Source organism: Nesoenas mayeri (genome assembly GCF_963082525.1).
Source record: "Nesoenas mayeri genome assembly, chromosome: 1".
NCBI classification, from domain to species: Eukaryota; Metazoa; Chordata; class Aves; order Columbiformes; family Columbidae; genus Nesoenas; species Nesoenas mayeri.
In genome coordinates this window covers 206,350,364-206,377,176 of record NC_137541.1, presented here as the reverse complement: position 1 = coordinate 206,377,176, position 26,813 = coordinate 206,350,364, and the positions used below count along the sequence as shown (strand labels likewise).

Genomic DNA, 26,813 nt, shown 5'->3' with positions numbered 1-26,813 from the left:
ACTATTAACCAGCGTTTGCCACTCATGTCAACGTTTGCTTGCTCTGATAATTAGTGTCAGAACTTCAATATAAGTTGCTGGATATATTACCTTCTCTGCAAGTAGGACAATATTAGCAGACAGGATCATTGGCATTGAATTGAGCTCTAAGCCACGCTGTGGGCCAGCTGTGGGAATCCAGTTGCATAATTTAAATGAATTACAGCCCTTAGTCAACATATTGGGGAGGTACTTTTGGCATTCTGGCTTTTTCATGTTCTACACAGTAAAATGAGTGTGTCTGTCTGGGAAAGAAAGCACTGACAAATGCTGGATAATAACAGTTAGAGCTGTTTTACCTGGAGAAATAATTGTAAAGGATATTTTGCTTTCAAACTGCTTTAATCATGCCTCTGAATTGAAGTGAGTTTTCTGTATTTACACTTGGTTTGAGAATAATGAACTTCGTATTTTTTTATTAGGTGGAAATAATTTTTAGCCATTGGATTATAAAAGTATTTAGTATTAAAACTCACATTCTAAGAGTCTGCTCCTGTGTATGTGGTCAAAGTCTGTACTGATGATTGCTGTACTGAATTGCTAAGATTTCACATGTTATTACTTTGTAATTAACTTTTACAATTCACTTTCTGTGCCACTTCTGAGGAAGAAGGTCAAAAATATATTTTCTTTGAATATGTGGATAACAAGCCAAAAATACAGGTTAAAACTTTTAATGCTGTTCTGTCTTCCTATAATGGATCCATTGTCCTTTCCTTATGCTTTCCCTATAATGTTTTTGGCAGGTTAGTAAATTATATCCACATTATGTGCCCTGTGTTCTACACAGTAAATTGTCAATAAAGAAATATTTTGAGACCAATCATTCTTTATTGCTCATTTTGTCCCCCAGCCTGCAGTAATGTGCTGAAGGTGTTAAAGTGAGTCTGTTTCTGAGAAATTATTTCTCAGTCTAAATAAGAATAGGTACAGGGGAAATTTCAATATGACCATTTTTACTGTAATTTCCACAAGATACGTTATCAGTAAGTACCACAGCAACTGTTAAGAGTCTCGTGGGTTTAACTTTTGAAATGTCTTTGTGTCCTTTCATAAACACAGAAAAAAAGTGAAAGGTTTGTACTAGCCCAAGCCTGACGATTGTTTGGATAAGATAATTTTAATTTATTGGAACTTTTTCAACTGTTAAGTGTCTCTGGAATGATTGTTTGATATACAGTATCTGTTATTTACATTATATTGTTCTAAGGATGTTATCTTCAGTTGTTCTAGTTTCATCAAACTCATCCACTTTCAATGTATACTTTGATCATTAAAAAGCTGCATAAACTTTGCAAATCTCCTCAGTAACTGCCTATGTATGGCAGTGCCACTTGAATCTTCAGTAAGTCCTGTTTTCTTTTCCTGATATTGAAAATTACTTAATAAATAGGATTTTAGTGAAGGGTGCTCCCCATGCCTGGTCATTCTAAAATATATTGTATAATGTTTCTGCAGAAATCTGTTGCTTTTAACTTAGTTGGCCCCTAGTATAAGCCACAGCTTTATGGGTGGCCAAAATAAATGAAATACATTATAAAACATCTGTTTTGAGTTTTGTATTTTCCCCTTTTAAAATGGATGGAAAAATCTCAGTGGTTCTCAAATATTTTAGTCTTTTAGTCATAAGATAGAATTAAACTATAAGTACGGGCTGTAACAGGAAATAGATTTGCTTGCCCTGGAAAGTGAAAAAGAAAAGCAATTGCGTCTGTTTCTGATGGCAGCTGCAGTTTATGGCTTTAGAGAAAGCAGATTTTTCAAGTTCAAGGTAGGACTCTCGCTTCTTGATTGCCTGTCTATCTGAAACCGCTCATGTGAACTTGGTTGGCCTGTGCAGACTTAGAAGAAGAGGTCTACCCCATGCATTCTTAATCAAAGGCTATTTTTACAGATGACTAAAGAATAGTACCGACCATGAACACGTACCTGCCTGTGTGAATAATTATTTCTTCCTGCCTGAACAGGAACAAAGTCAGCGGTCAAAAAAGGGAGAAGAATGTCTGAGATGTTCTGAGCGAAATATCTTTCTATGCCAGAGTTTTTCTGGACCTTCATGTTAAAATGACATTCATCTTGAACTACAAAAATAAAAAGACAACCACTGCTTACTATTGCCTGTTGACTAGACATACACTTTTTAAACTGATCTCTTTCTTGCTCTCTCATTTGTGCACGATTTTGTACCTCAGTGGAAGATATCATAAATAAGCATGGAAGTCAGGGAATTAAAAATCTAAAAGCGGTGTCTCTAAGATCAGAAGTACTCTTGTGGAAATGTGCAGTGTGCCTGAAAAAGTGAACTCCTACTATGTGCAGCAGTTAAATATATTGTTGTATTTTCAGCATGACTAAGTCTCAGGAGCACAAGATATCTGTGGCAGGGGGCTGCCCAGTGTCAAATGTTTGTACTTTTAATTGCGTCCACTGTGTATTGAAAATACTTTCTGTATTTATTATGCAAGAGATTGTTAGAGGTTGCCATTGAAAACTTTCTGGTCTTGGCTTAGGCAAGTATTTGAAATTCTCTCAGTATTAGCAGTATTTCTTGTAAAACTATGGGAAACATTGCAAACATTTAGATTCCACAGTCTGAGCTATGGTTCAAAAACTTTATGGACTTGGGGTCTTGCTTTTCTTTAAAGTTCATAGGAAATTTGCCTTTCCCTTGATGAATTCTATGTGTAGTTCTGATAGGTTTTACTGTGAATCTGGGCTGCTATTTCTGGCTGACAGTTTGAGGGTCTTACTGAAGGCATAGCTGGTGCTTCTGGGAATTTGGGCAGCAGAGCTGATGTCTTTCATGTGTACCTTAGCATGGGACTTGATGTGAACGCTGGGCTCTCCCACCTTGAAGTACCTTGTCCTCAGCACTGGCTTTGGGGTCATCAGAGCTTCATGTAAAGATCAGGGGGTTTTTTTTGTTATGAATTCAGATCCATACCCTTTGAAGTGCCAAAGGCTTCCCAGGAGGTTCCGAGTTACTTCAGCAGAAGTTCAAGGCTGTCTTCATATTACTGGGTACACTTGGCACCTCACAGAACTGAGCTCCTACCTGAACACTGGATTAACTAAGTGCCTTTTTTTGTTCTGACTTCTAGCTTTGGGACATGGTGGAGGTGACAGAAGCTTTGTACATATGATTGCTTGTATCTCCTGTGCTATGGCTAAAAGATTATGCTAGCCTGTGTGAAACTGTAACCATTAAATGATTTATGACTGAAATTTTGTTGCTTTTGGAGGATCTCAGATGAGGCAGAAGACCTGTTGGGGTAGGGATGGCATATGGCCAGAATTCATGGAGGGTGATAGGAGCCAGCATCCTTTAACCACGTAAGCTTTCTCTGTTCGTGCTCTTGTTCCACCTACATTTCAAAAATATAAGTATTTATTTTAACCTAGCAGTTTCCGATTGCAATGTACGTTGTGAATTAAGCAATAAAAGCAGAAGAATCATAGTAACGAATACCAAAATATTCCATTGCCAGAAGCTGCAAAATGTCACAAATACCAACCAAGCTGCTGACTTCTGTTTCCATTTTTACACACAGCTGTAGCTCTTCCCTTTTCCCAGTAACTATTAGTTTGGTGCAAAAGCAATTGCAGTTTTGAACTGTGAATTTTAATCATAATTAGGATCAAACATGTCTTTATTAATAAAAATAGGAACCATTGCAATCAACACATTTTGGCAATGAGAAATAAGTTTGTTGATTCCTGTAGTGTAAAAATCTGTGATTCAGTATTTAACGAACTCTTGGAAAGCATTTTCTGCATCCTGGTGGCTGTGGAAGTGTTCTCCCTGCAAAACTTGTCAAGATGCTTGAAGAAGTGGTAGTTGGTGGTCGGTTGGTAAGAGGTCAGGTGAATATGGTGGATGAGGCAAAACTTTGTAGCCCAATTTATTTAACTTTTGAAGCATTGGTTGTGTGACGTGTGCTCAGGCTTTGTCATAGAGAAGGATTGTGCCGTTTATGTTGACCAATGCCAGCTGCAGGTGTTGCAGTTTTTGGTGCATCTCATCAGTTTGCTCAGCGTACATCTCAAATGTAATGGTTTCACCCAGATTCAGAAAGCCGTAGTGGATCAGACCAGCTGCAGACCACCAAACACTGACCATGACCTTTTCTTGGTGCAAGTATATTTTCTTCCTTCAAATGTTGTATCGTGCGCTATCTTCAGCACCTCTTTATTAAGTGAGGAACAGTTCAAAAGTCATATGGCTTTGATGTAGCATTTTAAAAGGAGTAAGCAGGGAAAATTGGTTTCTCACATTTTATAATGTAATTAAGAATAGACTTAGGAGTAGCTTTTATTTGAATTTGCTCCTGTTTGTAGTCCTGATTATGTCTGGCAGTCTGAATTATTGTACTCATAACTGTATAGTCATAACTACAATATAACAGGCAGGTCAAAGTATATTCCTCTCATACTATAGGACACCAAGGCAAAATGTAGGTTAGTACTAGAAAGCAAACAGAGTTGGTGTGGAATTTCCACCCTGAGAGGTTTGGGGACAAGGAAAAGAAAAATATTATGTAGGCTGTGAATATCTAGTTGCATTTCTGTAATATTTCTTGTCATCTGTTTATAAAATATTTGACTAGGCTATAAAAGAAGCAAGACCTTGAACTTTATAAGGGATTTGTTTAACAACTGTGGGATCTAGCCTTGAGAGCTAAAAACAGCTGAGCTGTTTGTATTGCTGTCATCCTTATGTTAAATAAAGATGGAATTTTAGGGAAGAGATAACTCATTGCAAAAAGGGGGTTAGTGATCTCTTGGACAAGCTTCTACAAAGAGAGCTTTCTCAAAATTACGACAGTAGTAATACCACAGCATTTCTTTCCTTTGGTAGCTTGCTGTACCTGTTACTAAAATATATTGCTACTGCCCACTCTCATGCTTTGCAGGAAGTTAAAAGTTCTCATTTCTGGCCTGATTTTTGCAGTCACACCAGTGATGTTAATAAGAGTTCTGGTAAATAGGAGAACGGAATCCAGTCTCATACATTTCATATAGTAGTTCTGTCTGAAAAAGAAGGACATTATTTGTATCTTGAAAATTGATTTTTCCACTTCTGAGATCAAACTTGGACAGATTTGCAAGCATTTAAAATACCTAAGTATGTACTTTGCCACTCCTCTCAGCTGTGTTGATTTACGATACATGGCATAACAAGTTATAAATGAGAGCAGTAATTAGAATAGATTAATAACACAACGGCAGCTCTGATTTTCTACATATAGTAAGATTGGGACTATATTTAACCCATAGACCAGAATAATATCCCCTTAAAGGCCACTATAAATTGGTGAATAGGTACAGAGATGCTAAAGTGACAAACACGCTGCAAGATATTAAATCCACTACTAAGAATTCTTTATGAACACTTAACAAATATGAACATTATGCTATGGGGATAAGGGGCACTTACCTAAAGTTAGAAGAGATAGTCACAAAAATAGTGGTTGGAAGATACAGAAGCTGGGCACTATTTTCTTCATTCAGAAATTTCTGGATAGATACTAGAACCAAGAAAAAAAATTTCAATTCTATTGTGTGTCTTCCATTTTAATATGGTCTCATTAGAGCTTATCTGATGAGCTATTCTCATCAGAGATATATAATTGGCCTTTTTGTTAGAGGAGAATTGAAAAGATCTAGGACTATAAAAGTATTTAAATTTGTTGGGGTTTGAATATGTAAAAGTAGCTAGAATATAAAATCACGTCTATATGTGACAATTTTTTGTTTACATAAAAATGATGAAAAGTTAAATCCTCTACTGTTAAATCACTGCTGAAAGGCTTGCCCTATGTACTTAAGATGCCAGCATTTGTGTGATTTTTATGAAATTACAGAGAAATTAGATCAACAGTCTTGACAGCAATGCTGTCTACAAAATGGTGAGGAATGTGCAGTGGATCCAGGCAAAAGTAAGGTTTATTTTTTCTTGGGAATCTCTTTGAGTCCTGTCAACCCAGATGAGGAGAAATGCAGGAAGACCATTAGTCAGTGGTGGATGGAGTTCTTAATAGCTTGTCACAATTAAAGGCTGCTCTACAATGACTTCACGGGCATGTCATCTCTACTTGTATATATATTCTGGGCACGCTGAGATGTTTTCAAGATGTTTCCTATCCTATCCAGGCCCCCATGTTTTTGGCATGGGATGAGTGTATGAAATGCATGTACCTGTTTTGGAAGCCACCACCTCCTTCCTTCCATGATATCCTTACAGATGGTGGGAGACAAAGAAAGTAAAGATGCAAAATAAAATTCTGAAAGAATAATTGAAAAATATAAGTTTTCAGTTATGAGCACACCGAAAAAATGAAGTCTGGAACCCATTCAGATGGTTTGCATTCCACCTGTTTCCCCCAGCCAAAATAATGACTGATATCTACAGATTAATGACTAATACAAAAGTAACAGAATGAAAAAATCTATTATTAAAAGCATAACCATCGATGTTTTCTCAGAGGATTAGGTGGTGGCTGATTTTTCCCTCTGTATCTCCAGACAGATCTGAGTATTTGAAGTTGTGTAAATTCTCCTGATAACTGAGTAACTTCCAGACTTCTTCTGGACAGACAAGTAAAACAAAATCTGAATCCCATGAAAACAAATCAAAGAAACCCAGGCAAAAGCAGTTTTTGTTTTAGTCTGACTTTCATGAAAGAGGTAAACCTCTCAAATTTCAAATAGGAATCTCTGCAGAGAAGTAATTGGAAAGGCTTTCCTGCCTTTGATAGCACAGAGGACCATTAAAACCTTAGAAAAGGAGGATTGACTGGAGAAGTAAAACTCAGAAAAGCATTTTCATCCAAGCTGCAGAATAGATGAAGAAAAATATCGTAGATAACTTCACACATATTTGCAGACATTTTGGGCAGGATTTTCAGCCTGCTCCAGATTTGTTTTCAAAACTTCAGTTTTCATTTGCAAACAACAATAAGTAGCCAAGTTTTCACGTTGGGCAGAACAATCATAATTAATCTAATCTGGCAGTGCAGACTGTAAAACTACCATGAATTGTTGGAGGAAGGATACATCTCTTGACACCTGCTCTACCCTTTTAGAAAAACATTCTGTTTCTGTTGGATAATTTCTGATGAGAGGGAACCCCTCACAACATTTACAAATGTATTATTCTAGGGGTTAATTAGTCTATTGGAGGTGTGTGCTGTATTTCCAGTCTGAACTAATCTAGTGTCAGCATCCAGCTTTTGGGCCACTTTCAGTTTTTTGCTACACCTTAATCCACTGCAAAGGGTTGTGTGGCTGTGAGTAGCTGTAGGCTGCGGTGAAGGCATCACCTAATCATCTGTTTGATTAAGTAAATAAACTGAGCTCCTGGCATCTCTTCCTGCAAAGTGTGGCTGCCAGCGCTCTCATCCCTCTCATGACTTGTCTTTGAGCTCTCTCCAGTTTCAAAGCAGGCTTCTGATCCATGCACACCACAGCTGGACATGACTTCAGAGCAGTTGCAGCCCCGTGCAGACGTAATAAATGTCCTGGCTCCCACTAAAGATACAGTGAGTATGTCCAGGGTTACACCGGCTCCTTTAGCCACGTTGCTGTGCTGGGAATTCATGTTCTGCCCTGGATCTAGGAGGATTGCCATGTACTTAACAGGAGAAATCTCTTGAAAGTGCCCACAAGGAAGGGTTGTTTTCTTTATTCTTAAAGTTAGGACTTTATTGCTGTCTGTGTTAAAAAATACATTGATCTGTATCAGTGACCTGCCCTTTGTGCCACTTACTACACCATCTTTTTTTCTGTCATTGCTAAATCTGGTCAGTAGTAAGTGACTGAGTTTTCTCCCACATTGATCAACATTTGAAAAGCACAAGGCCAGGACCAACCCCTGAGGATCCCACTGAATGCAGTCGATCAGCTGTCCCACTTGTAATTACATTCTGAATCCTGTCAGTTCAGCACTTTCTAATCCATTTAATGTGTGCCATTTTGATTTTGATTTTAATAAAACATCATGCAGCACCATGTCAAATGATTTACAGAAGTCTAAGTATATTATATCAATATTGTTACCATTGTCAGCCAAATTTGTAATCCCATCTGAAAAAAAGATAGTATGTTAGTTAGCTTGACAGGATCTGTTTTCCATTAACCTGGCACCATGTATATTTATTTTCTTCAGAAATGAGTATATATTTTGTCAGAAACTCTATGCTAAATGCTTTTGAAAAATTACCCATAACTAGCACAATAGAAATTGCTCAGAATGAATATCTTTAAACCCAGACCTTGTTTAAGTCCCTGTTTGGAAATCTCTCTCTAGCTGAGCACCAAGCAAACATCAGGAACTCTTGAAGGGTTGATCTTCTTGCAAAATAGAGATGTCCTGGTTAAAGTGGAAAAGTGAATAAATTATGAGTGAAACAAAACTTGTGTGGAAGAAATGGTTTCTTTTATTGGACCGTCTCCAGTGGCTGAAAAACAGTGGATGTCCTTCTAGATACAGAATGCCCTTTGGTTTTGCTTATGTATCTTAGATTATTATGGTTATGATAGTAACTGCAACTGAGTGCTAGACATTATATGAAACATCATTTTATTAGAAATTAAATCATACTACGTAGTTCCTTTAGAAAAGGAAAATGTTAGGACTTAGAAAGATTATTTCATTTCTGCTAGATAACCCGTGAAGACAAGAATCTGAATTCTTCCTGAGAAGGTGTTGGAGTGCTGATCAGTACTTTCATACCCTCTTCTTCCCGTGTGCTTTTGAGATGTTATTAATTTCTCATGAAAACCTGCCTCTGTAGTGAATCACATGGTACATTCATACATCTCTGGTAGTGCTTGAGTTCTTGAAAATTAGGCTATGAAGGCCACATACTCTTTTCTAGGCACCTGTGTAACTGGGAAGTGAATGTAAAGCATTTTACCTCTAAAGCAATCTGTAGAACTCAGGTGGCATTCAGCTCACTTAACTTTAGACATAATCAATGTAAACATGTATATCTAGTGATTTTAGGCTTCCTTTACTGTCAGTAGAGAGGAATTGTCTCTTCTGAGGCGTGATTCGTATGACCTAGTTTAAATACCTACATGGGGATGAGATTAATTGTGTCCTGAAAGTGCCAGTTTCTCTCCATTTACCAGAGAGAGCTTAGGGGACTAGCTTAGATGTAGGTCTCTCTCTTACAGACATTTCATCTGGTCAAATTAATCCCATCATTCAAGGCAGCAAATATGGGATTTTTAAGACTGGTCAGGCTGCTTTTTCTCTCCTTTCTTTTTGCATGTAACAGAAGGAAAACTTAAAAATGTGGGGAGGAGGAGCAAGCTTTTGTGAAGGGTCAGCCAAGATGCCCTGGAGATGAAGCAAGAGCAAGAGCTGGTGGGACTGTGAGATCATCTGATTTGTTTTCCTTTGTTTTTGTCTTTGTTCTTGCTTCTAAATTACTTAATTAATATATAAAAAATAAGCAGTGAGTAAGCTGTTTGCAGCATGTTTCCCTCTTGCCCAGCTGGTAGATCAGCCCATTATTTCAATGATGTTCAATTGTTATATTTTATTTTAGCAGCCTTAAAATTATGAGAGAACAAATTAAGGACCACACACTTATGTCTAGTTCTTTTTTTTTCAGGCTTGTGCATTTTTCACAGTGTAAGCAGGTGCTGCAAAGGCATTAAAAAAGAAAAAAAAAAGAATAAGAAAAGAAAAAAAGAGAAATACAACATAGAGCACATACATTAAGCAATGTTTGGGCTGCATGTCAGACAGCTACATTTCGGTGTCTTTGAGGCAGGGCATCTTCATCTGAGTTTGGCCCCTATCAGCCAGTAAAACTAGATATCTGAAAAAACAGTTCAGCTCATGCTAAATTAGACACCCACAGCTGTCCAGCTGAACATCTAACTGTATCATCAATCTCAAAGCTGACCCAAGACTGTGGGATCATCTCAGGGGTAAACGTGGCTAGAAGTGCAAGAAGGACTGAACGTGTGCCTAGAAGTGTAGGTGTGACTTCAGATCTGAACTCCTGCCACGGATTCACCAGAAAATGTCAATAGAAGTAATAGAGTCACTAATGCATCTTAGGGGGATATTTTGTATGGATTAATTAGCAAATATTTGTACAGTACATCCACTGTAAATTTGCCGTGTCTCTATAATACGTGCTAAAATTAACAAGCAATTTAACTGTCAAGGACTGTTTCAGATAATTACCAACTTTTCAAAAGTTGTTAGGAGCTGATTACCAGGGGATTTGTGAAGATCTAATTACCATTAACTATCTGACCAAAACAGGTGACTGTATCCTGAGATTTTCCACTAGTTTGATTTGAATGTTGACATGATCATCTAAACAGATCAAATTTCACAGAAGTTTTGACAGTTAAGTGAATACTTATTTCACTCTTTTTCACACAGCAAATGCAATACTTCTCAATCTAAAGACAAGCTCAAATTTAATCGTAACCTGTACCTTGCTGCTATGCAATTGTTTTTAACGGTATTAAGCTAAGACATGATGCCTTCTGTCTTCTGTTTTCAGAAGAATTCGTACATTTAATACAGAAAAATGTTTTAAAGATTTTGTGAGAGGCTAATAAATCATGAATAGCTGGATTGCCACCCATCAGGATGTAGTTTCACACAGGATGATGAAAAAAAGATGCAAAGAGATTTTTTTTATGTGTTCCATAGTCGGTGTCATATATCAGCTTTAATGGACAAGGAAAGAAAATGAGAAAAGAGAAAGAGAAAATTTTCCCCAATGGTCACCCAGGAAGAGAAGTGGTGGGGATGTCCCCAGATGGAACAACCTTCTGAATGTCTTCTCCAGTGCATCAGGTGTTCCCTGAATACCTTTTCCAAAGTAATTTTAGAGTTTCCTTGTGACCTTCTTGATCACCCCTATTTTTTTTTTCCTGCTCATTATGCCAACAGAGGCAACTGGAGTACTTGCCAATCCATCAGAGACATTGCAGAGCTGTTAAGCTTTGTGAATGTATCTTATGGGGAAATACTCAATTGCTGTCTAAAGGCTAGTTCTTACTGGTAAGCTGCTCTGGGTTATAAACCAAAACCTAAGGTCTAGGGAGTGGCGAAGGAGGGAGTGGAAGGAACAGGAATTAAAATGCTGGAAAACAAAGATGAGAGGTAATGTCACAGCAACTAGGGGTGCGTAGGTGGGATGTGTCAAGGGGAGAAGCTGACTACAACATTGCACATGAAGGGCTGCAAGGGAAAGCCCTGAGCATTGTACAGATTACAGCAATATGCAACCAGTAAAAATAAATCCTGTTGGGAGCAGAAAAAAAGAAAAAGTGACTGTATTATTTTTTCCAAATTAATGACTATACGGACGTCTTAACCCTCAATGGATGAAGCCCCTTGGCACCAATTTTGCAATTGACTGCACAGAATATCCCTTCAGCACCCCCCACCACCCCCAAGTCCCCCAGCAGAAGTACCTTTTGTCTCCTCTTGCTAGCTATAGACAGTAATGAGTCACTGCTGGGTTTCCCTGGTTTATTCTGGTCTTACTCACTTCAGTTTTATTATGCCTAGATTGCATCTGCCATGACTGTCTCTTCTTCACACATGTACAGTCTCTCCACTGCTGACATATGATGCTAGTTCCTGGCTTTGCATCAAACTTATCTACAGAGTGCTACTTTTCAATACTGCATCTCTGATCCCTCCAGTGATATTTTCTCATTGAAATACTGTCTGTTTCTCTTGCAGTGCACATCTTTCAGTGGGTACCTTGGGACACAGCTCAGAAAAAATGCTAGCCCTCCTGTTTCAAGTCTTCCAGATCTTCTAAAGTTTTCCTTATTTTCTTTTCTGTGGCTCTCAGAATCTGACTGATCTACCATCTGGGAGTTTGCCTTTGCATAGTGAGTTTAAGGCAATGCAATATCAAAACAATGATACATCAACACATTTTGCACTGAAGAAAATGACAGCAGATAGGCCCATAGAATTTTGGACCTATATACATTGTATGGTGGTTTCTCATAATTATAAGGGTATCTCCTCACTGCATCTCATTCCCACCTTTCCCTTCTAACCTGGCTGTGGGACCACGGTTGCTCCTTCCTCATCACTTCAGGGAGTTCACAGAATCACAGAATCGACTGGGTTGGAAAAGACCTCAGAGATCATTGAGTCCAACCCTTGGTCCAACTCTAGTCTGCTTACTAGATCATGGCACTAAGTGCCATGTCCAACCTCACTTTAAAAACCTCCAGGGACGGCGAGTCCACCACCTCCCTGGGCAGCCATTCCAATGCCTGACCACTCTCTCTATAAAGAATTTCTTCCTAATATCCAGCCTAAATTTCCCCTGGCAGAGTTTAAGCCCATGCCCCCTTGTCCTATTGCTGACTGCCTGGGAGAAGAGACCAATCCCCACCTGGCTATAACTTCCCTTCAGATAGTTGTGCCACTCTATTTTCTTTCCCTTTGCCTTTCCCAGCTGAATACTTTCTGGGCCTCTTTTAACAAAACACTTTGCCAGGTAGAAACCACTGCCCTATATTTTTCATTGAATTTTTCCTATGTTCAGCATTTTTCCCTCAAATATCTAAGATACTTTGTTGATCAATCCTTCTTGTTCATGAGGGAAGACTTTATTTTGCTCTCTTTAATGTCTTCTTCCAAGGAAAATAAGTTACTTTTTTCTCCTCAGTTTCTCTACTATATAATACCGATTCCTGGTTAAATTAAAAATAAATAAAGAGAAGGGTTTTTTTTCCTCCTTCTGTAATTACCTGTTGGGTCTGAAATCTTGTCAGCCTAGAGCAAGAACAAACCTACAGTACCTCTGTGAAAATTCATCAGCTTTTGTTTATCTGAAGGTCACCAGTGAGCAGAGGCAGAAAGGCTTTCAGGATGTGAGATTTTAAAGATTGAGGCTGTTTCCTTTAGAAAATACATGAATTAAGAGGCCATAGTGCTAAACATTTTAAACAAGATAAATTTTCTTCCTGTCTCAGTTTTCCTACACATTCCACCAAAGGGGCATTCAGTGAAGCTGAAAGGCAACAGTCCCAAAACAGATGGAAGAAGATGTTATTGAAAGCAATAGCACATCACTGGAAAACAGTGACAAAATGCCTTGAATCTTGAGAGTTTGGAAAGACTTAAAAAAGAGAAAAAAAAGAAAAGCAACATATGATTTCAGTATATGGTCTTAAAAGTACAAACTAGATAAGTTTTTCTATTGTTCTTCAGATTTCTTGCCCCTTCTTCTGAAGCAGCTGGTACTGTTCTCTGCCAGACACAAGTCAATGAATAAGATGATTCATGACAGTTTTTTGGTTTTGTGTTATAATAGTAATTAGGAGAAAAAAAATTATAAATGCAGTGATTAAATTAAATCCCTCAAGAAAAACGTTATGAAATTATGGTTTGGAATCAAGGAACAGAATTTCTCTTGCCTCCTTTTCTCTGAGGGAATTTATAACCTCTGGTATATTTGGCCTAAGTTTATCTTTCTATTCCTTCTGTTTAAGTTTCTGGCAGAGGGCTTCTGAGATTTACTTATCTGCCATAACCACAGCTGATTGAAAATACATTCCCAACCTTGTCAGAAAAATACAGTATCAGTAGGAATACAAAAGAACATGAATTAAATGTAAGTGGTAGTGTACATGACTTAAGAGTACAGGCAGGCCGGAGTTGCACTGAATATTGACTGGATGCCTCTGAAGAACTACAAGCACCTTAAAATAAAGACAGCTCAAGAAAGGTATGTTTCTAGCTGGAGAAGAAGTGGAACTTGCCTTAGGAAAAACAGTCCTTCATGTGACAGCTATCGGAACCATTTCAATCTGAATGATGTTGTTTAGAAATCACTTCAGGTTTCCTTGCTGTTGCTGACAGTCAGATTTTGCTCAAGCTATTGCACTATACTTGTTTTGTTAGATGTTTTCAGGTAGGGTTATATTGTGAGATGGCAGCAGATACGGTCTGAAGGTAGACTAGTACTTTGTGCATGGTTTTAGTATCCATTTTCACACCTGGTTTTCTACCGTGAGTTATTCTGGAAGCTTAAATGTAAGGAAGTCATGGAGATCTGTATTACTAACTTCCCCTATGCAACTTTTTCTTGCTGAGGTTTCAGGGAATTGTGGTTCTTTCACAGTATCTGTGAGAACAATAACAAAAGAGATTCTGACTTACTAGTTGAGCCTCATTTGCCATTTAATTTCATTATTTTTGTTTTGTCCTCCTTTCCTCAAGGCTTGGTTTGTCTTTCCTTTCTGTCTGGAGCACCCATCTAGAGCAGGCAATGGAGGAGATATCTGTCAAAGTACTTTTATGTTTGCCTAGAGCTCATTGCAAGAACCCTTGGTCAGTGCACTCTTGGTGATTTTATCCCTCCTTGTTCAGCAGCTTTGTAACTCATGTCATTTTTTTCCTTTTGATCCTTGTTTGTTGCAGTGGTTTATTTTTCTGAGTTACTCTGTCCAGTACTGGTTTAACCACTGGTTTAAATTTCACACTGCATTTTAAAATATGATAAAATAAATTAAAAAAATACATGGAAAACATTAAAAGTCAACATCAAAAAACTTAGGAATATGGAGGAGAAAACAAACAAACAAATCCACTTTCTTTCATGATGCAGTTACATGTAAGGACTTAAGGCAAAAAAATCCCTCCTCAAAACACTGGTGGAAACAGAAAATTGTAAAGGTTTAAAACACAAAAGTGCAAAAACCTGCTTGGCAAAAATAGAAACACGTTTGGGATTACATGGTTTTACATTCCACGTAAGAAAATAATACTTGTAGAAATTATTTTCTCACAGCTCCCCCAATCTTCCAAAGGTCTTCCAAAATTTTACATGTCAGTTGGAGCTTTTAAAAGTCTTGTATGTGGCTTTGGTTGTGCACTCTCATCTACACATACGTCAGAAGAGATCAAAATATTGAACTGGGAGTCATAATACCTTTGGTTGTGTTTCAACTCATTTGCTGCTTTCTCATGAAATCACTAGAGCTACTTTGACTAAAACTCTTACATTCAGAAAAAGTCTGTCCGAATAAGTGAATAGGACTGTACCATTCCTCTTAGTCTGCAGATGAATTGCCTTTATTGTTAAATGAATGTAGATGGTGGTGGCTGTAATTTATGTAATATTTCTGTAATCAGAAAATGTCAGGATCAGTGAAACAGTGTTGAGAATTAGAGTGAACAGAAATCTTTCATAGAGGAATTCCGTGTGTTTGTGGTTCTTACATTACCTTTCCTGGACCTTGTTCAGCCAGCAAGGTCTGTATCCTTACACAGCCCAACTGTAATTATTTCTTTTTTTGTTTCTGTAGCAATCTAATCCCAGGACACCTTCTATCACATTTTATCAGCAAAATCACCTTTCAAATGGTAGATAACCAGAAAAAAACATGCCATGTAAAAATGAAACCCAAGTGGTGAATACAGGCAACAGCTGTGAGCCTTTTCAGTTGGAGAGTTGTATTTGGAGGCAGTATTCATCCACGCAGATGGCTGAGATGGGCTATGAAAATGCATTAATATACTTGCTGCAAGAAATGACTGTATTAGAAAATGCTCATTATTTGTCTGGAAGAAGAAGAAACAACCTGGGTGGAATGCAAAGACTTGAACTGTTATGGTGAATAATGAACTATACAGATCTACTCCAGAAAATGTTAATAGTAATTGTCTGTGGAGAGAGATAAAGATATCTCTCTGCTAACCCATTTGGTAGATAAGCTGCAGGAGAAATAGGGTTGGGAACCTCTAGCAATAAAAGCTTAGTTTTCACTCAATGGGAAAAATGCCAATTGTTCCTGAAGTCTGAATCCTAGGTCATTATAATTTTATGAAGAAATGTTCATGAAATTAAAATAAGTTCTTCACAGAGAATTCAAGATGCTCTGTATCTATAGGTAAGTAAAGAAATGCTCTACAAACACTAACAATAATTTAATGTAGGATTAAAACATTTTTTTTTAGTGACTACTTGGGTAAAATCCTCATCCTTTCTCTATCTACTTTACAGCACATAAAAAATGCCACAGATGTTGCAAAGCCCTCAAGGCTTTTTTTCCAGCTTTAAGAAGATTCCCTTGCAAAAGCCTTGCAGAAGACAACTGTAAACTCTGTGGGAAAACAACCCACAGCCCTGCAACATTTCGAATAGCGCTAGGTGGTCGTTGTATACTACAATGCCCAAGGCTGTTAGTTACATCAGGCGCTGTCCCCCTCTTTGAGTAGCATAGGAGCAAGGAGACAGAACTATAAATGACATCTGTTTTATTGCCCTGCTGCTCTTAGGTTTCAATTCCTGATCTATACCCATTAGAAAACTGCCAGAAGTCCCTGCAATGTGTAACTTGCAGTACTTTTCATTAATTCTGTTTCATACTATTTTGCCTGCTCTATTAGATAGAACAAATTGCTGATTTAAGCCATGAATATTACTTTAACGTGCTTTCTATTTTTTTGTTATATGGATTGCAATTATTTCATCACCAGTCATAGATATATACTGCTTCACACAGTTAATTTCACATGTGACCATAATACAAACAAAAGACAAATGAACATAGCTACATGCTGTATTAAGAACTGTCTTCTCAGCAGAGGGAACTTGTTCAAATTCTTTCTGATCCAAATGTTTGTGATTTCAAGGTTTGTTCATGATGGTTATCCATGCAAACATGCCACCTTGTTATGCAGTGCGTATTTCCATGTTCCTAATCCAGAAAACAAGAGCAGCGAGTTATAAGCAAAGTTGACTCATTGGGAATGATACCTCCTAACTCAAGAAAGCTGTTGCTTTGATATATTCTGTGTCACAGCTGCTCACTTCAGTGGTGAAAACCCATTTTTCACTGCTTTTAGCTCCTGGTAGAGCTGCTGAGCCAACACAGCTAAATGAGAGTGAGGAGACACCTCTGTCCCATTTTGCACATCGTCAACAGAATTGTTTCCTCTGGTAGGTTCCCACTGAAAACAACAGGGGACCTGGAGGTGTCACAGAGGCATGAATTGAAGTTTGTGGGGTTGCTCTGGTGTTGCACTGAAGACCGGAGGCAGCCAGCAGAACATTGATGCAGTTGGGTCTCCAAGGCCTGAACCAGGGACAGAGGCACACAGAAAGTGATTTTCCTCTTTGCAAATGGAGCAAATCTGCTCTGGAGCCACTGAATAACATGGTGATACCCCATGACACCGATTTGTGCACTTTTCATAATACTTTTGTTTCTACCTTTTGAAGACCACAGTTTCTTCCTTTTTAAAAATAAAAATATCTCAGTGGTCTGCTCCACTTTTTAGTTTGTATCATGTTGTGAGCCTTAGTTTTAAAGGTTTACATTGTAATTAGTACCAGATGTTTTAGCTAGATAAGTAAATCCATGGTGATAACCATCAGTAGCACGTAACAGAATGAGGAATTATGAATATTAGTCGCAAGATTCATACATGATTTCACTTAGGTACCTACTATTTATGCCAGACTGAATCTTCCTTAGAATAAGTAATTACTCTACATTTGTAAGGTAAGCAACATTTTGAATAGTCTATTGTTTAAATTGGTAGCTGTAGGCTAAGCTGAAAGGCAACTCCATTCAACTAATTGCTGCTATGACTCAGACCTTGTAACAGATATGCAATTAGATTTGGTTTTCTTTCAAACCCCTTTCCAGCTCTGATTTTCTTTATAAAAAACTGTAAAGAGGAAAGAATGCTTTTTGTCTGAAGAGTACCATCCAGAGAATAGGGAGCCTAAGAGGAGGAAACCTTTTACATGTAATACTACTGTTTTAAGTGAGAAGTTTGCACATGCATTGAAATGTCTGTATTAAATAATTTAGGACTACTCAACAGTCAGGCATAGAGTTATCTGTATTTCTTAAAGCTGACCCAATCTGTAGCTTTCTGTCTTAACTGCGCTGTTATTATATACTATATTTCTCCCAGATTTTTTTTTTTTAATATTAAAAAAATCAAACAAGCAAGAAAAACAAAACCAATAAATTAAGATTTTGCTTCCCCCGCCCCCTGTAAAAAATATAACTATTCAGCCTAAAATTATTCTAAGAACATCTCCAGGTTTATATTTTTATCTTTCTTTCCCCCCGCTCTGGTTTACAATTTAAGGCACACTAACTTTTGATTCTGCGGTTCTGAAATTCAGTTTGAACTGTCAATCCCTTCTGCATGACCAATGAAAGAGATTTGATGAGTTGGAACTTTTCAGCCTTTGAGGACAAAAGGCAGCTCACTGCCCCAGCCTCAGTAGGTTCAGCAATGCTGGCAATGGCAACAATTTTTACTCAGCAGCTCTGTCTGACTGCTAGAAGCAAATATATAGATGAAAAATGTTATTTTCATCGCATTCTGAGCTCATTTTACCCTTGCTACGCTTACTGAACAAGTACAGGACTGCTAATTGAATTTCTGATTCTGTTTGCAAACTTGGTAAAATATTTCCAGTAGACAACTTAGGATGAGTTTAGACTTTTCTGGAGTCTTCTAACCATCTTCAAGTAAACCAAGAAGCATAAGTGAGGACCGTAGCTGCCATAAGGGACCTTTGGAAGGACACATTCGGCTCAAGAGAAAACTTTACACTAGAGCAGAGACTGGATAAAAGCAGGTTTGATTTTTATATATTTTTTTTAGCTTGGACTTCTGAATTAAGTCCCCGAAGGCAGGCTGAATTCATTATGTTTCTTATCAAATCCCAGAGTAAACAAAATCTTTCCCTCTCTGAACCAAGATGTATCATGGGAAAGTTCTCGCTCTTTGCCTGTCAGTAAAGAGGAGTTTGTGAACTCCCACAGTAGAGGCGTTTAAACTGGATTCAGGCATCACACTTCAGTGAAATGGTGTATTGGTGCCTGCAGCTGCTGTTTACTCTTTTTTATTTGTTTGTTTATGTTCTCGTGGAAAGATGGAGCATCAGTCTACACTATGTACCATGTGGCAAAAAGGAAGCTCATAAATAGTGGCTGAATAAGACTCTTGTAAAACGATATCTCTGGGGAAGAGGAGTTACAGGATACACAACTTTTTTCTTCTGCCTGTGATGTTTTGCTGATACTATGGATGAAATCTGAAATGTATTTTGCTTACTAAGACAAGCTGATGAAAATAGCTCCTGTTCATTTTGTACAAATGATTGTCCATGTCTTTTGCAAGAAATAGATGGCTGTATCTGTGTCTTTTCATTTTGAAAGCGCTTTAACATACTACATCCTTCAAAAAGGAAACAGGAGTTGGTACCTTTCTACAAGGTTACTTCTGTAAAGATAACACTTTTCAGGTACTTTTTCCGCCTAAATGAGTTTGTGAAATGGAATAAGTGGCAATTGAATTCCTGACTAAGGGTTAGTCTGTTTTTTCCCCATTGGTCTGGATGTGAGATTTTAACACAATCACAGAATCACAGAATCAACTGGGCTGGAAAAGACCTCAGAGATCATCGAGTCCAACCCTTGGTCCAACTCTAGTCCGTTTATTAGATCATGGCACTAAGTGCCGTGTCCAATCTATGGTTAAAAACCTCCAGGGACGGTGAGTCCACCACCTCCCTGGGCAGCCATTCCAATGCCTGACCACTCTCTCTGTAAAGAATTTCTTTCTAATATCCAGCCTAAATTTCCCCTGGCAGAGTTTAAGCCCATGCCCCCTTGTCCTATTGCTGACTGCCTGGGAGAAGAGACCAATCCCCACCTGGCTAGAACTTCCCTTCAGGTAGTTCTAGAGAGTGATGAGCTCACCTTTAAGCCTCCTCTTCTCCAGACTAAAGAAGCCCAGCTCCCTCAGCCTCTCCCCATAGGTCTTATGTTCAAGTGCCTTCACCAGTTGTGTTGCTCTTCTCTGGACCTGCTCCAGCACTTCAATGTCTTTCCTGAACTGAGGGGCCCAGAACTGAACACAGTACTCCAGGTGTGGCCTCACCAATGCAGAGTACAGGGGAAGGATCACTGCCCTTGTCCTGCTGACCACGCTATTTTTGATACAGGATACACTTTGAATAGATTCTGTTCCTGTTCTACTACAACTGTTAGTATTATTGTCACTGTTCTGTTCACTATTTCATTAATATTTCTGTGATATTATGCTTTAGTACTTTTCAATACTCAACTTTCTGGAAAGAAAAAACAAACATACTCTCTAATCACCTTGATCTTTCAGCTCAGGTCATTCTAGCTTAAATGAGAATCAACACTGTAGGTATCTTAAGTAATGTTGCTCTTAATTGCTTGTCATTGATATTGCCATTACAAGCTTTTAGGATTCTTCCTGGAATCTGCATGTGTTAAGATATGTGTGCATATAAATAATGTACTTTGGCAACTTTGCCTTGGCTTCAGAATCAGTGTCACAGTAATTCACTAAAATACAGATGCACATGAACGGTAATCAACAGAAGAAACCTTATTCAACAAGCTCTTTAGTAGAAAAAGGCAAAAGACATTTGGACTTCATAGGGGCTATGTCATTATTGGAGGCTTTTTCTAGGAGCTGTATGTGTACTAAGCTACCAGAGTAATTTTTTTTTGACTAGAAGTATGTCGACTTACATTCAGAACCTGTTGTGGCTTTGGAGGTGAGTCCTGTAGTGTACCGAGGAACCAAGGAAATAAGAAAAGACACAGGAACAAGCTAGTAGAGGAAAAGTGAAGGTGGCACCTTTTGTCTGCTGGGCTGACCATTCATTCCACAGCTCTGAGGGCAACGTACATGGAGAGACTGTCCAGCCCTGCCTCTGGCTGCACGTACAGCTGATCTGTTCTTGAAACAACTCCTTAACAGCCACAGTTTTCATCCAAATGTTTAAGGAAAGTGAGTTTCAGTTTGCATTTTTGGGGTCTGAGCTGCCAAGGGCTTGGAGATACTGGAGAAGAAACCCCACAACCTGTGTGGTAGAGTTGGGAGAGACAGTATCCTGCTCACAAATCAAAGCTAATGAGTTGGTTTGGTGGATTTCTTTTCTCTTTTTTTTTTTTTTTTTTTTTTTTTTTTCCTCCAGAGAAAAGCATCCTGTAAATAAAATATATTTTTCCCATGTGATTTTAGCATCATAGTTGTGGGTCACAAGTGGCTGAGGAAAGGTAGAGAAGACTATATTGCAGAGACTGGACATTTGTCAGCACCTCTGAAACCCCACCCTCACACAAGTAATTGAAAAAGTCATCGTTGTCAGATATCATCTCTACGGTAAAAATAACTTGGTTGTTTTCCTTCCACAGGGACAACATCTGTTGAATGAAATAAAACAAAGCAAGTGAAGTGATATCAACCTTATAAATGATATCACCCAGTTATGCTGGCCCCATATAAGATATTGTTTTATGGAAGACATTTGCTTTTAAAATTTTGTATGCATTTTGAAAGTCAGATTTTGCTGCTGGGTTCACAGCATGGATTTCAGAAAGCACATGAACCATGAGGTTATTTTTCTCTCCTTGTAGTCATCAAGTGGGGATCCACAGCATGCTCCCACCCTTTAAAATGCATACGTGCAAAGTTCTCCTTGCTTCCACCTACACTGAGGCTGGTGCCACAAGATTAAACCTTTTCAGGGATTTGCCTCCAGTAATTCAAATAACTGCAGCCAGAACCTGGGGGCAGCTTTTCTGCTTTGTTTTGTTTCCCTTTGTGCCTACCCCTGCAAGCAACAGTTGGGAAAAGAGGGATAGTATTCAACAATTATGCAGTGTAAGGCATTTTTCTCCCCCAGCAGTGATGGGTTAATTCCATTATTATTATTATTAATTTTTTTTTAAGTTACAGAACTGCTGTTGGAAATGTTTTATTATTAACACTACTGCTAGGGAGCTGCTATCCCCGAAGGTCACAGATTAGACAATCTATGTTTGTACTGTCTTTGCTCGTCTTGTCTAATCCTGGACTCATGTGCTGCACAGAGCTCACAGCGATGGCATCCACTGTGACTCTGGAGGTGGGATTCAATTTCAGAGAAGTCACTGATTTCTCGGACTTGCAAGGAAGCTTTCCACAGCCTTGGGATGCTGTCGCCCAAGTGATAGCCAAAGAATCATGTTCAGGAGCAAATGCAAGCCCTGAGGGAAAAGGATATACGAACAGACCACATAGGACTAAAAATTTGTGGAAGATGCTGGTGGCTTATGTGGAAAATAGCGGATGAAGGCAGACGTTACCATTCAATGAAAAAGAGGTGAGAAATTTACTGTGAACTGTAGATAGAGTAACCAGTGTGCATTGGCCTCTCCAAATGTGAAGCCATGAATGAGGTGTCAGGAATATGTGCCTTTTCACATGAATATCTGTACCCCTGTTTTGGTTTTTTTTTTGTTTTTTTTTGGGTTTTTTTGTGGGAAGCTGAAACACTTTCTAGAGGCTTGTTTTGCTTTTTAAAATGAGAGGATGGTGTACAGCACACAATTATCTTTCTGTCCTAGAATGATTTTTTTTTAATATGCTGTGGATCCTGCCCTGCCAGCACATGAACAATTATCTGTCAGCTGAAGAGTTCTTTTTTCTGTTTGACAGCCAGAACAAAGCATCTTGAACCAAGTGTCTGCTTACCTCTGGGGCAGGATTTGGGGCTTGTTGTTGTGTGAACTGTGAACGCGTTACTGAGCTGCTGTGCGTATCTGGAAAGCCTTTGTCTGACTGGCAGGGCATGTCTGAGCCTTGGAGAAGACAGAGAAGGATTTGCATTGCTTTTCACACTAGAATTACCAAACCATCAAGGCTATGTACCCATGGCTAGCAAATAGGAAAATTGAATTACTTTAGTAGTTTGTGTTTGTTTTTGTTTTTGTTTTTTAAGTTTAGAAAAAGTTAAGAGATCCCTTTTGGTTGGATAAACTGTAAAGAAGGTTCTGAAGTTTGTGGAATGAAAATAGAAAAGTCTGAATAGCTAACTAATACTGTGAATTGTCCAATGTGATCGTATGTTGATAACAATGAAAGACCCAAGGCCTTACATATCCATTGAAAAGACGAATCAGCCAGACTACGGCATTTTGCGTCATCATTTCATAGGACAAGCCTCTGTTTGTAAATACATATTGTTTCCCTTTTCTTCTTTCCTGATTTTTCATGCCATCTTGTTTTGTCTTGAACTCTAACCAGATTTCTCTTTTACTGTGATTGTACTCCTTTTTATAAAATAAGGGAAGGTGAATGGCTGAAATTAATGACTTTCATAAACATAGATGGAGACAGGTTGAAGGAATATGAATTTTCTTCCAGAAATGGGCTGCTTGGTGGCCTGGAGATGACGTTAGAGATGGTGGAATGCAATCTCTGTAGCGTATTATTGCTGAAGTGTACTGCTTAGTGTGTTAAGAACTCAGATATGCAGTGCTGAAGATACAGAGTTACTGTAGTAGAAGCTGGGAAAGGACATCAGTGTTTAAGATGGATCTCCAGCTTCTGTCAGCATTGACAATTTACTCAGAGAATTTGTTGTCCATCAGCCTCGCTGTTTAATGAGGTGATACAGAAAATGAAACTCAGACACAGAGATGGATTTTAAAATGAAATTTCGAAAATATATTTTGTTTTACCTCTAACATGATGATGAGAAAAGACCAGCTATCTGGCAATTTGTTTGAACTTGTTCCTCAGTTTCCCAGCCCCCTCCATGATCAGGACAAGGGTGTCCATGCAGTGTTTCCCTCTCTGCAGGTTTCATATTTATCTTTTTTGCCCTTCCCAAAGCTCTAGTAGTTGTGTCCTGGCTACATGAACACTTGTAAGAGTTGGCTGCTTCCAGTCTTAAATGCTGGATGTTGGCTGCAGACTGGAGAACTTTCCAATCCTGTTCCTGCTTCTTCTTAATTTAATGTCAGGTCACCAAGGGGCTGCTGGTGAATGAGAACATTAAACAGAAACTCCACTCATGAGACACTGTGTCAGCCTTGCCTGGAGTCATAAATTGCATATCCCAAAGCCAATGAAACAGTCAGTCCAGCTGCTTTTGGGAAATGCATTTCAGACTTTCTACACGTGGTAAGGAAGGTGAGGCCCTGAATGTATGTATGTCTATTAAGTGTTGAGAAGTGGAAGGATGAAATTAAATGAAACATCTGTCAGTGTTGCATATGTGTCCTCAGCTAGTTAGAATCTTAATTTCAGGGATTAAATTAAGCAAACAGAAACCTTCATGTCTTTATTTGGGCTTAAATTTGTAGATGTATGTCATTCATTCTCTTGCCACCAGGAACAGCCAGACAGTGCACAAAACATGCACGAAGTTCCATCTGCCTCCTCAACATCCCTCTGCTTCTGGGGCACGAGCTAGGCATTGACTTCCCAAACATTTGTCTTTCCAATCCCTACCAAACTTTTACAGAGTAATACAGCATTTCAGCTGCCAACGTTATCTTACTGAGTGTCGGCATGGCAGGGGAGTGGTAATGGCAGGAGCGGGTGGGAGACCCTCCAGCAGAGTGCTGAGCTCTGCACCACCAAGGAAACTGTGGGGCTATGGGGTCTTGCGTACCAGTGTGGTCTGCTGTCGGGTGAAATATCTGCTTTTTCTGGCAAGACTCAAATTGTTGACTTTGGCAGCTATGAAGTAATTTGGATTGATTTTCTGTTGTGCTGAATCTTGCATAGATGTTTACCCAAGCAGTGAATGGATGTTAGACCTTGATGCTGGATGTAAAGATACTTGACCCTCACTCTACCCTCATATAAATAATTATGCCTGATGTAAGGCAACAAAGAATTTAAACTGCTGATTCTTTTTTTTAATACAAGAATAATAACCTGTTCAAGGCATGCTATGACTCATGCTCAATGAAATTACTGGTGCTGGCTAGCTAGTAATTTGGAACTAAATTTGATTTTACACGTGCACTTAAGGAAGTTGGGTAAAATTGCCAGTGATTAAGTGGAATCAAAAAGCACAATGAAAACCTTATCGTAAGCCTTTGTTATCTTCCGTTTCCCTTGGCTTTGGCTTGGTTATTCAGAAAGAATAAAATGACAGACTGGGCTTGGTTTAACATTAAAGAGTAGCTTGCATGGTTTCCCAGACCAGAACGCTGGTGTCAGCCTTTCATTTGTTTCTCTGGCAAGACACAGACAACACCTTCACAACAACCAATATGGAGATCATGTCCATAGGTTCTGTTTTACATTCCAAGATACCATTATATTTTTGCACTACCGATCTTTGAAGGAGGCTAACTTCCATTTTAGCATGTCTTTTTGTCTTGCCTGTCTGAAGTACTGTGTTTTCCATTTTATAAATGTATGTTGCAATTGCTGATGGTGTTATATTTAATAAAATTTAACCATCTTCTGTCTTTTATTCTACCACAATGTGGTGAAAGCTTTTGTTAAAACCTCTTACATTTGATAAAGCAAATTTAGCCTGAGTTTCAGGGACACCCCAGGTTTTGGTTTTGAGTGTTTTTATTAAAAATGCCTTGATCATATCAGGTTTTATCAGTCTTAGTGAGCAGAGCTTTCTGAGTGAGTGTTAATGGCATTTTTCATCAGGTCAATCAATGTCATCAAACGTGGCTCCGAGACTTACCAAGGTAGAGAAGTCAGTTATTATTGTAGACCTTGAATTTAAACCTTAGGACTTAAATTCAGACTGGTATAATACTACTCTTTCCCATATTGCTATATACTGTGTAACAGCTGTGTATTTCTTACTGTCATTTTATGTTGTGTTAGCATCACCTACATCTATACCTGTATCATCACAGTATTTTTTTCCATTCCCATTTTAGTAGAACTGTTGAAAGAAAACCTATTGCAAGAGAGAGCAACCCTTCTTGATTCTGTTTCAGCCTAAACAACTGTATCATTTAACTTGTAGCTCAGATTGCTGCATGTTGACTGATGCCCAGGTTCTGAAAGAATTTATTCAGATGATCTGGATTTTTGGTGCCTTCATGTCTCATCAATATTTTGCGATCTACTGCACTGGTGATATCACAGTTTAACGTTTTGATGTTTTTTGGGTGAGTTCTAAATATTGAGGGTGAAAAAAAAATCTCTTTTCACTCTCTCTTGCAGTGATCCTCTAATTCTGCCCTCTATTGACATATTCCTGCTTATTGTCTCCCATTGTACCTCTTGATCAGGATACTGGTGTTCCTCTTGTGCAGTCTCATTGTGATGTCTTCTTAATGTAAGTATTTGTACCCCAATTAGTTGCTTCTTCATGAATCTTCATCTGCTACTGTCTATAGGTCATCACTTTGTTCCAAACCATTAATATCTGCAATGTTTCAATGGGGAAGAGAGGGGCATGACAGCGTGTGTTTTCATCTCGTTTTCTACTTCTGTGGTCATAGGTTTTGGGACTGTTGAAGTACTGTGTTCCTCACTGTTTTTTGAGATCGTACCACTTTGATAAAAACTATGGTTTATACCCAATATTTTTTTCAAAAGTGTGTGAGCTGCAGGATTTGGAGTTCTTTAACTCAAGAAAATTGAGAGTTGAGGAATCTGAAGTCCCAGTGTGTCTGTTCAGTTAGATCTTTGTTCTTTTGGTGTCTGTCTGATAGTAACACTTTTGATTCTTTCCTGAGTTAATGCCGTTAGATTGCTTGTTTGTGACTGAATCTCTCCGAGAGGTTTTGCAAGGGCGGCTTTTAGGTCAGTGGACTGAAAATCTGGTTGCTGTAAGCTGTTGTTGATTTTTGGTTCTGGATGGACCTCCTGCTTTTAAAGCATACTTGACTTGAAACTCATCTTACAATTACCTTTTTCTTATGCTTTTTACCTTTCACTACCTCTTCGTAGTAATGGGAGCAATGGTTAGTTCAGGTTGCGA

The 26,813-nt window shown here is 38.5% G+C and overlaps 1 protein-coding gene across 4 annotated transcripts in view; it reads left to right on the top strand.

Moving 5' to 3' along the window:
* The window catches only part of DLG2 (discs large MAGUK scaffold protein 2), a gene marked incomplete at both ends in the record, with an annotated part of 882,996 nt that overhangs the window by 113,103 nt on the left and 743,080 nt on the right, over positions 1 to 26,813 (top strand). The gene's annotated exons all lie outside the window — the stretch shown is intronic.